This window comes from Salvia miltiorrhiza, chromosome 2, assembly GCF_028751815.1.
Source record: "Salvia miltiorrhiza cultivar Shanhuang (shh) chromosome 2, IMPLAD_Smil_shh, whole genome shotgun sequence".
Classification (NCBI taxonomy): Eukaryota; Viridiplantae; Streptophyta; class Magnoliopsida; order Lamiales; family Lamiaceae; genus Salvia; species Salvia miltiorrhiza.
Genome location: NC_080388.1, coordinates 44,026,049 through 44,037,635, shown reverse-complemented (window position 1 = coordinate 44,037,635; position 11,587 = coordinate 44,026,049). Strand labels below are relative to the sequence as shown.

At 33.2% G+C, this 11,587-nt stretch overlaps 1 long non-coding RNA gene across 1 annotated transcript; it reads left to right on the top strand.

The window, feature by feature from the left end:
* Positions 1–9,001: 9,001 nt before the first annotated feature.
* LOC131013624 (uncharacterized) lies at positions 9,002–9,688 on the top strand. Its single transcript, XR_009097754.1, has 2 exons — positions 9,002–9,347; positions 9,457–9,688. It is a non-coding gene; the product is annotated as an uncharacterized LOC131013624 (long non-coding RNA).
* Positions 9,689–11,587: the final 1,899 nt, after the last annotated feature.

Genomic DNA, 11,587 nt, shown 5'->3' with positions numbered 1-11,587 from the left:
ACATGAAAAAAATCCAAATAATCATTTCTTCTTCCTTCTCCGTTTTTATCGTTCCAATTCATAATAATATTATTATGGGGGCTCGTTTGCTTGACGGTATGTGATAAGGGCTTGATATATATGTTTCATTGGCATCTTATATTGCATAAGATATCAATATTATGTTTGATTATTTGTATTAAATTATGTATTTTATTAATAAATAATTGTATTTGGTAATTTAATATATTATTAAATTTATAAATTATAATACATATTGAACCCTTTCTTTATAAAGGGCCTTATATTTTGAAGTAAACATCATATTAGGATGTCATATATTACACCCTAGCTAATACCCCTAATAAACAAGCTTAAGATACTTGTATGATTGATAATATTTTCTCATGTTTCTAAAGAAGATAAAATAAGATAAGATAAGATAATATAACACACATATATAAAAAGGTATTTGTACCATAGAGAAAATAATTTTTTATTAGTTAATTACAGGTACTGTTAATACAAACCGATGAACTTGAGAAAGAAAAATAGAATCGACGGTACATGCAGTAAAGATTAGAGTAAGTAAACCAAACTTTGGTCGTATTAGAGAAGTGGAGGATTAGTTTTCAAGTTATTTATTTTGCTTTCTATATAATAATTCAATCCCGTCGTCTATGTGTGGTGATATTTTCCCACTTTAAGTGATGTTGTATTCTCGTCTGCGTGCGGTGTTGCTTTCCCATTTTTTGGATGGTGGTGAGATCCCGCCTGCATGCGGATTGAATAATTGATTATATATATTCAGATATCTCTTATAATTTAAAAATAAAATAAAAATTACATTAACCAATTTTACCTATTTTGGATAACGAGAAAAATTTGCAATGGTAGTTACCCGATAGTGTGCCAAGATCCGATTTTATGAAATAATTAAATTGCAAATCATATGAAAATAGACGATTGTTTTTAATGTTTGATTCCAGAGATTATTAATAAGGATAGGGTTTAGGTCATTAATGAAAGTCTTCAGATAAAATATTTTATAATTTTAATATACTTATTTTAGTTGTTCAAATATGTCATAATATCAATGAGATAAAAAAATTATTGTAAAAAAAAAGCACCTACACTCATTACCCTCTTCTTGATAGCATATCAAATTGTCAACTATGACAAAAAATATTAATAATTTTATTTTTCTTGTCTTACACGAACAAAGTCATTAAATGTCCTATGACGTGGATGCCTAATCATTCAACATAAATCATTAAATTCTTGCCATGTGTAAAAATTGACATAATTGTCGACATCACAGGCATATAGATATGATTGCTGTGGTTAGGGAGATATAAATCTTGAATCTTGTCATTTTGGATTTAATTAAAAATTACTAACGTATATCATTTCCTAATCTTGTTTAAGTTCTATCGATAAGTAATTTTCACGCAATTGATCAAATGCTATTACGTGGCATATATAAAATCCATTGTTTGTAAGATAGTTATTGATTTTTTTTCCGTACCTATTTGATAAACATGAATACATGAGGTCCACTTTTGTAATCACTGCAGGCAAAAATTCATTTATACGTGTATGTGTATATCGAAAATTGATACTAATAAATATAATTGAGAGATCATTACAATTTAAATTCCAAATTTGAAATCTTATTACAAATTAAACTTAAATTCTAATTAAGGTGTTTTAGTAATAATAAAACAAACTTCCAATTTTTAACAAATTCGTCATTTTTAATATATATACAGAATGATTTTTATTTTAGCGCAATTATATATATATATAGGGTGTGGTTCTAGAGAGAACTACATTATTTGTGAGAACGTGAGAACCATCAAATCTAATACATTCACTGTAAAAATTAATGCATTCGCTGTTAAAATTAATGCACTAAAAAAAATAAAAATAAAAATTGCTCCCTTCAGAATTCGAACCCAGGATCTGCATTCATCCAACAAGATGATGCATCCACCGTAGATCTTGATGATCGAATGGCTTAAAATGGTTTTTCGTTCTTTTTTTATTTATTTAGTGGTTCTTTCTTGAACCTCTCCATATAGGGAGAGGTTCAAAAAAGAACCACTAATAAAATAAGAACGGAGAACCATTTTAAGTCATTCGATCATCAAGATCTACGGTGGATGCATCATCTTGGTGGATGGATGCAGGTGCTGGGTTCAAATCCTGAAGGAAGCAAAAAAAATTATTTTTTTCGGATGCATTAAATTTAATAGCGAATGCATTAATTTGTATAGCAGATGCAGTAATTTTATTGCTGCTATATAAATTAATGCATTCGCTATTAAATTTAATGCATCCGAAAATAATAAAAATTTTGCTCCCTTCAGGATTCGAACCCAGGATCTGCATTCATCCACCAAGATGATGCATCCACCGTAGATCTTGATGATCGAATGGCTTAAAATGGTTCTCCGTTCTAATTTTATTTAGTGGTTCTTATTTGCACCTCTCCCTATATATATATATATATATATATATATATATAGGGGGGGCTACAGTGAAAACACTTCTTAAAATATAAATATAAACGTTTTTTAATGTACGAATTTTATCCAACAGGGTTACGAATTCATCCAACATGGTTACGAATTGTGAAAAATAAATTTTTGCTACCTTTGAGATTCGAACCCAGGACCACGAATTCATCCAAAAGGGTTACGAATCAACCGTAGATCTTGATGATCTAAAGGCTGAAAATCGTTTATATTTTATATTTTAATAAGTGTTTTTATTTTAGCCCGCCCCTATATATATATATATATATATATATATATATATATATATATATATATATATATATATATAGCGAAAGGATTATATAGATCCCTTTCCCTCAGACAGTATATAGATCCAAATCTGTACCACACATTTTCTTCATGTGGCGCACCAAGATTGTGACACGTGATAGAGGTCTTCCAAGGTAAAATCCGCGCAAGGGTAAAATCAGGAAAAAAAATTGAATATTAAAAAAAATTGATATATATATATATATATATATATATATATTTCTTTTCTTTTTTTTAGTTTTTCTGAAACTTATATATTTTCCATGCACAGTATTTTACAGAATCATGCATAACTTTATATACAAAAATGCATAAAATAGTACAAAAAATGCATTGTATTTTTTGACATTTTATTTTATTTTTTCTTAATTTTTTATTTTTTTGTTGAAAATTCTTTTTTTTTTTGTACAACAGAACAACGCATATTATATATGTGACAGCCCGAAACCAAATTATTTATTTTAAATTATTTTAGATTTCAGTTATTTTTGAAGCATTTAAATTGTAAAATCATTGAAAATTTTATTTTATATTAAGCTTACGAATTATCTAGTCGCGCCCCTAGTTAGATATAAGACTTTGAACTATAGATTTTATCTATAATTATAGAAATTTATATTTTCAAAGGATTATTTAATTTAATTTGGGCCTAAATAAAACTAGTTGCAGTCTAATATATATTGGGTCATAGTTTTTAATTTTCTTTTGTTAATGGGTCAAAATTTTATTATTTGAAAGCCCATTTATCATCTTTTATCAAAAGCCCAATTATTGTCATTATCATAAGCCCATAAATATGTAATGGATTTCAGATATGAAGTGAGAGAGAGTTTACGGTATTTTAGATCCGCCACTTGTTCTTATTCATCTTTTTCTCATCCACGTATCACTCAGATTTCTATTATATTTAAATTCACCAATCTACCTCATCAATCTCATTTTCTGAAAATTCACGTGAAACAACCCAGACTTAACAGACTTCTCCTTTCTCATCATCAAATTCACATTCTTTTATCACATTTCTTCTGAAACCGAAAACACAGCACACTTCTCATTATGTTCTCCAACAATTAATCATTCAGAGATCTTCATCAAAGGGTAATTTCATTGTTTCTGTAAATTTAATCTCAACATAGCAGTAGCTTCAATTATCTTCTTATTCTTTTAGCTTGTACAGAAACCCAAATAATAAGCCTCTCATAATGACTCTTGACATAAAAATCTGATCTTCTATACTTTTGTTAAAGAAACCCACATACGCCTAATCTGATGCCTAAATGACTAATTTGCCAAAACTTCTCACCTTTGAAAAGAAATTTGCAACATGGAGATTTAGAAAGAGATTAGAGATGAAAGAGGGTGAGTGGCTGTTGTCTCGCCGTGAATAGAAGGAGAGCGGCGGCGGCTGTCCGTCTGCAGGAGAGAAAGAGGGGCGGCGCTGCTGTCACGCTACTACCGTGGCTGCTATCGGCGAGAAGGGAGAGCGAGAGTTGAGAGGAGAGATTGGGGAGGGGGGGGGGGGGGAAAGGAGGCGCTGCAGCTGCTGTCTGCCGGCGAGGCGGCGCCGGGCGCAGGGCCGTTTCTGACGAAAAATGGGCCCAGGGCGAAACGATAAAAATGGGCCCTCTATTCACCATCATAACAATACAAAAAAACACTTTTTTTAAAGTCATATTATAATATTTCGATAAAAAAATATATTAATAATTATATAAAAAATGACTTATTCTCGCCTTTTTTACTTGCAAAGTCATCTATAAGAACATTTGTTTCAATATTTTTTAAGATATATTTTTTAATACAAAAAATTGCTAAACTATTTAATCTTTTTTGCCATATCGACGTTTTTAAATATGTCTTCAATAATTTTAACTTCCATAAACTCTTCTCAGCCGAAGCTACTGTTACAGACATAGTTAACAATATTGCAACATTTGGATAACAATCTGTAATTTTCATAAATTCAAGAATTTCAATAGTGGAAGTTATTTTATTTGATAATTTCATTTGTAATATTTTTAATTCAATAAATAAATCATCTAACTCATATAATGAGTAAAAGTAGATTTAAAATTAACACATTAATGTCTTAATTTTTCACTATCCAAAAATTTTAAAGTTTTCGAATCAAATGAAAAACCAAATATATGATCAAATGATTTCATTTCTTTAAATCTACATTTTAAAGAAGTAATCGTTATGTCCACAACAACTACAAAATATTCAAATTCTAAATGACATTTTATTAAAAATATTGGATCCATATTCATATTAGATGCAAAACTCTTAGCAATAGTCAAACTTGTATTAGATATTAGACCTTCTAATTGTTTCATGATAGAGTCAATGCGCATAGTATACACAAAAAATGATATTAGACCTTATAATTTTTGGGGGCCCCAAAATTATTCAGGATGAAATTTTTTTAGCCTCATTTTTTTATTCAATGCTAATAGTATACACAAGAAGAAAGTTTGGCCAATAATAATAATAATAATAATATATATAAGAGAATATAAAAAATTTTGGGCCCCCAAAAATGATGGGCCCTGGGCGGTCGCCCATGCTGGCCCGCCCTCAGAGACGGCCCTGGCCGGGCGGTGGCTGGCGGCGAGCAATAGAAAAGGGGGAAGAGGGTTTGTGCATGTGTGTAGGGATATAAATGAATCAAATAATTTTGATTTGATTCGGTATTCGATTCAAATATTTGATATTCGAATATGAAATTTTATGATTCAAATAAGAATACAAATATTTTTTGTGATTCATTTAGTTATCGAATACAATTCGAGAATCACGATATATATATATATATATATATATATATATATATATATATATATATATATATAATAAATAATAAAATAGATTTAAAGTAAAATAAATAAAAAATACTGCTCCATCTGTCCACGAAATAAACTCTCATTTGATGATCGACATGGAAACTAAGAAAATTGATAAAGGTGTTGTGAGTGAAATATAAGAATAGTTGACTAAAGTGATACATGTATTATGAAGTGGGCTCATGAGTGGTAAATGGTACTCCCTCCGTCCCACCATTTTAGTCCACTCCCACTTTTCACACATATTAAGAAAATGCATTTAATTTTTATATTTTTATCTTTTATACCCTTATTTATTATTTTCACACATCCTTTTCACATTTAAGTGAAGCATTAAATAAGGTTAATTTAGTAAAAATAATATTTTTATATAGTATTAATTAGAAAAGTGGACTATCTTTTTGGGACATCTCAAAATAGAATAAGGGACTAAAATGGTGGGACGGAGGGAGTAGTAAATATAGAATATAAAAATGATAAAGGTGTTGTGGGGTGGGTCCATGAGGTAAAGAATAATAAATGTGAATATAAAAATGATAAATGTGTTGTGGGGTGGGCCCATGAGTGGTAAAGGATAATAAATGTAGGAAATAAGGGAAAACATAATTGTCCAAAAAGTAGAATAGGAGTTTATTTGGTGGACAAAAATTTAAGGGCAAATGAGAGTTTATTTCGTGGACGGATGGGAGTAATATTTATTAAAATAAAAGTGAATTACAATAATAGCACTGTTGATAATATTCGCATGCTTGCTTTATTTATTCAAATAATTCTAGTTAATTGAAGTGCTAGGGATGTCAAAGAAGCCTGAAACTGACGGGTCGACCCGAATAGACCGATAAAAAATGAGGGTTAGGACTGAAATTTTTTAACTCGAAAAAAATTTAGTCCAAATGGCCCGAATCGAAAATAGTCCGATGTCACGACCGCACTTGCTAAGGATAGCAAATTCGGGAAAACCGCGACTAAGGGAGGGAATTTAGGAGCGGGATTTAGAAAGGGCATATTCGTTTTCTTGATGACTCGACTTGTATAAAGAAATCAATCGAAATATCTAGATATCAACGAAGGCCACAAGGGGACCGTACATAATATTATCCCAAAACGGGGTACTCAATGGTTTTAGTACATTATTAAATAATACATATTGTTTGACAAATGACATAATATCTTAACATAATCAGTGTTCGCAGCGGAATAACAATAACTTGAGTATATGTATGAAGACATATACTCCACTCTGAGGTTCTCGTCCTAAATTGACAAAAGCTCCGCTTGCACACTACATCCTCGATCACAGCTCAACCTGCACATTTATAAATACATACAGGGCTAAGTACAAGAGTACTTAGTGGACACTTGCCGAAATTTACATACATGCATAATATTTTATTGTCAAGCCTTTCAACAGTAGTAAGATACGAGGATTTTCCTTTAAAGACTCGTATTTACCAAACATAATATCATTTCTTTCATCAATAACCCGCGCAGGTATTTTATATCATTAATCACCATATCAGTAACTCGTGCCGAGAGGGAGGCCTCCCTCTACGGACACTATGATCGGCCAACCCGCTAGATGACTCACGATCACAAGGGTGTACACTAATTCCGAAGGGATTTGCGGTCCCATCCAGAATCCGAATTCGATTAACATCAGATAGGCAATTAATAATAAAACATAAAGCATTTAGGCATTGACAATATCATTTAAATTCATAAGCATAAAGTCTTAACAATTCTAATATATAATTTTAGTTTATACGTAGAAAGCCCACCTGAATAGCCGACTCACGGTTTAGCTCTAACTCTGGTGCTTGACCTTTAATCCGAGAAAATAAAATAAGATTCTAATTCTCGAAAAATCTCAATAAATGAGGATGCGTGAAATGATTATGCATGACTCATATTCCTTTAATTAAATTATGAGATGCTAATCCTATTTAAGGAATTAAAGCTCGTCTTATGAGGTCGGATTATTAATCTTTAATAATCTACTCATCTTAAAATAATCTAATTCACTTACTAATTAATAATTAGTAAGTCTTAAAATCTTCTCTAATTAAATTTAATAGAATAATTATGAAGACCCAATTAAAATAAAATAATCAAGGCCCAAAAGGAATTTAATTCGAGCCCAAAAGAATAAATTCGAAGCCCAGTGCATTAATAATATTAGGCCCAACATCAATTAATTTCTAGAGCCCAACAAATGAGGCCCAAGATAATAAAATCATGAAGCCCAATAAGTGAGCCCATCATCACCCTAAAAAAAATAGTAAATTTTAATATTAATTACTAATTAAGAATAATTAGGATTAATAAAGAAGCCTAAAATAATAATTCTTATTGGGTTAAATAAATAAATTTCATTGGACTTAATCAATTAAATCGTAGGAGCCCAAGTAATATATAATGTGGACTGGAAAGAATTAATCTTATCTCGTCAAAACCTTAAACTCAAAACATTATCACATAACTATCATTTAGGTTCGAAACTATTTATTCGAACATCAACATGCGCATTAATCATAACTCGTTCTATTTATGTCATCAAGTCAAATATTCCGTCATTTAAAAACAAATCCTATAATATTACATAGATAAATTATATCATCATAGATCATGCTTTCTTATTTTTAAAATCGTTTAATCATTTTCAAATAATCCATATTAACAAGTCATTTGAAAAGAATTAATTTAAATGAGAGTTTAACTCGAAATATTTCATTTTATAATCCATTTATAAATACTTGAAATAAAGAACTCCATTTAAATAATTAATTTAAAGGTCAATATATATAATTAAATTAATCAAGCTCAATTTAAATTAATAATTAAGAGCTCAAATAATTTAAATAGATATAAGCCCAAATTAATTAGATAAATTAAGTCTATCATGTTTTTCTTTGAATAAGGCCCAAACAATTTAATTAAAATAGGTCCAAATCCTTTAATTAAAAGAAGCCCATCAAATTTTATTTGTAAAGGGCCGAGCCCAAACATTTAAATCGAAGCCCATCTGTTAATTAAATAAGGGCCCAAACACTTATTAAAATCGGCCCAAGTCTCGGCCCAAACAATTAATAAAATCGGCCCAAGAGGGAGCCCAACATTTAAAAAAAATCGGCCCAAACCCGGCCCAATTCCTAACCTAAGTATACACACACAATACACACACATAACACACACATAACACACCAAAACACACAAGCTTCTCTCTCTCTCTAACTCTCGGACCTCTCTCTCTCCCGACTCTCTCTGCTCTCTATCGTTCTGCCGCCGCCGCTGCCGTTCAACGGCGCCGTCGCCGCCGGCGAGCGGCGCGGCCTCTCCTCCTCTCTCCCTGAACTCTTCCCCCCTCTTCTCCTCTATCTCTCTCGCTCAATCTCGGCCGCTGGAAAGGCACAGCAAGCGCAACCACGCCGCCGCTCCGTCGCCTCCGCCTCTCCTCCATGGCAGATCCGCCGCCGCCGTTCAACGCCACGGATGTTCACGGCCATCGCCTGGCCGTGGAAGAGCACGGCCGCCGCCTGCCCGCCCTGATTCTCTCTCTCGGTTTCTAGATCTCTAGATCGGAACAGGGCATGCGCCCTCTCTGCCGGAGTCCAAGCCAGGCCGCCGTCTCTTCGTCCTCCATCGCTGCCGTTCGTCGTCGGATTCGCTGTGAGGAGCCGAGCACCGTCTCACAAAGGTAAGCCCCGGATCTCCCTATTCTCATTTCATTTTAAATTTCCTCATCTTTTTCCCCTTTTTTGTTTTTTAAAATAAAAACTGAAACTCCTCTTTCCCTTTCTTGGCAGATCGGAGACAACGGCAGGTTCACCGCCGCCGCTCCGTCGCCGGCGACGAGCCACCGCGGCTGCCGCCTCCCTCTGATTTCGACTCACACACACAGTAGGTTCAAGCCACAATTTAGTTCACAAAATAGCATAGGATTTTGAGCAGAAATCAAATACTGTAAATGCTTATTGAAATCTGAAATTCTTTTCTTGAAACTGAACTAGTCTATAAATTTCAGTTCATATGTGCATATGTAAACATGTTGTGAAATATCAGAACAGCCGTATGAATTGGTGGTTCCCTGAGGGTGATGATACCTTGAGTAGGTGGATAATAGTCTCTGCAGATATTGTATATCACAAAAATTAGGAATCAATTTGGGAAGAGAATGGAAAGATGCAGAAATTTCTTTGTTGCATTACCTTAAAATTGGCTGTGAAATTGGGCTGCAGTAGTTGAAAATGGTGGTGTGAGAATGGTGAAAGTGGCTGTGGTTTTAAAGAAAAATGGGGTGGTTTGGATGGATGAGGATTGTGGAATTTTTTTTTTCAACTTACAGGTATGAACACTTCAGCTGGCATGTAAGACTGAAGAATTTCCTTCAGCATGCGTAGTAAATTCTTCAGCATGCTTAGGATTCAGCATGCTTAGGATTATTCTAATTAAAATATCTAAGAGATTAATATATTAATTATATGGTTCCAAACTCATTTAAATACATTAAGACATATAAGCCTAATTCTTATTGAAGCATAAAATCCATTTGAGCTTGCTTCTAACATAAATTAAATTACTCATGGGCTTAAGTAAACAATCGATAAAAGATTCATATTTAACACTTCAGTGTTAAATTCTCCACAATAAATTAATGGACTCAAAATATATTTTGAGTGCATCATCTATTGAAAATAAAAAAATAAATCATCACATATATAAATGATCAAATTCATATAAGTTCGTATTTTATAAATGGATGCTGAACTCTAATTACCATAATCAATCCTTAAATCAGTAATTAAAAGTATATAATCCTTAATAAAAAGTCGGGTCATTACATACTATCCCCCTTAAAAGAAATTTCGTCCCGAAATTTGCATACCTATGTGAAAAGTTCTGGGTATTTTTCTTTCATCTGGTCCTCAAGTTCCCACGTTGCTTCTTCTGGTCCATGGTGTCTCCACAGTATTTTGACTGACGCGATCGATTTATTCCTTAACTCTTGCACCTTTCGGTCCAAAATGGCTTCAGGTTTTTCCTCGTACGTCAAGTCTGGGTTAAGAATCATTTCATCTTGGTGAATCACGTGTTTGGGGTCAAACACGTACCGTCTCAGCTGTGACACGTGGAACACATTGTGGACGTTTCCAAAGCTAGGTGGCAGTGCCAACCTATACGCTACGGGACCTATTCTTTCAAGGATCTCATAAGGTCCTACAAAACGAGGTCTCAACTTACCCTTAACACCGAATCTAACGATCCCTTTCGAGGGTGATATTTTAAGGAAAACCTTGTCTCCAATCTGAAATTGTAGTTCAGTTCGTCGGGTATCAGCATAAGACTTCTGTCTGTCCTGAGCCTCTTTAATTCTTGCTCTAATCTGGCGGATGGTCTCAATCATCTCGCTTACTGCATCTGGCCCAAGGATTTTTCTTTCACCCACCTCATCCCAGTAAAGTGGTGATCTACACTTCCTTCCATACAGCGCCTCATAAGGTGCCATATCAATGGTTGCCTGGTAACTATTGTTGTAGGCGAATTCGATTAACGGCAGCACTGATTCCCAACTTCCTCCTCGGTCTAGCACCACTGTCCTCAACATATCTTCAAGGGTCTGAATTGTCCTTTCTGATTGTCCATCTGTTTGAGGGTGAAAGGCGGTGCTAAAGTTTAATCTCGTTCCCAACTCTTTCTGCAAACTGATCCAAAATCTAGAAGTAAATTTTGAATCTCTATCTGATGTAATGGATATTGGTATTCCATGTAGCCGTACAATCTCACGAATGTACAGTTGGGATAGTTTCTCCGATCCATGGGTAATTGGAATCGGTATAAAATGAGCGCTCTTTGTGAGACGGTCTACTATTACCCAAATAGCTGTGTTGCCCCTATTTGTCTTGGGTAAACCCGTCACGAAATCCATCGCTATGTGCT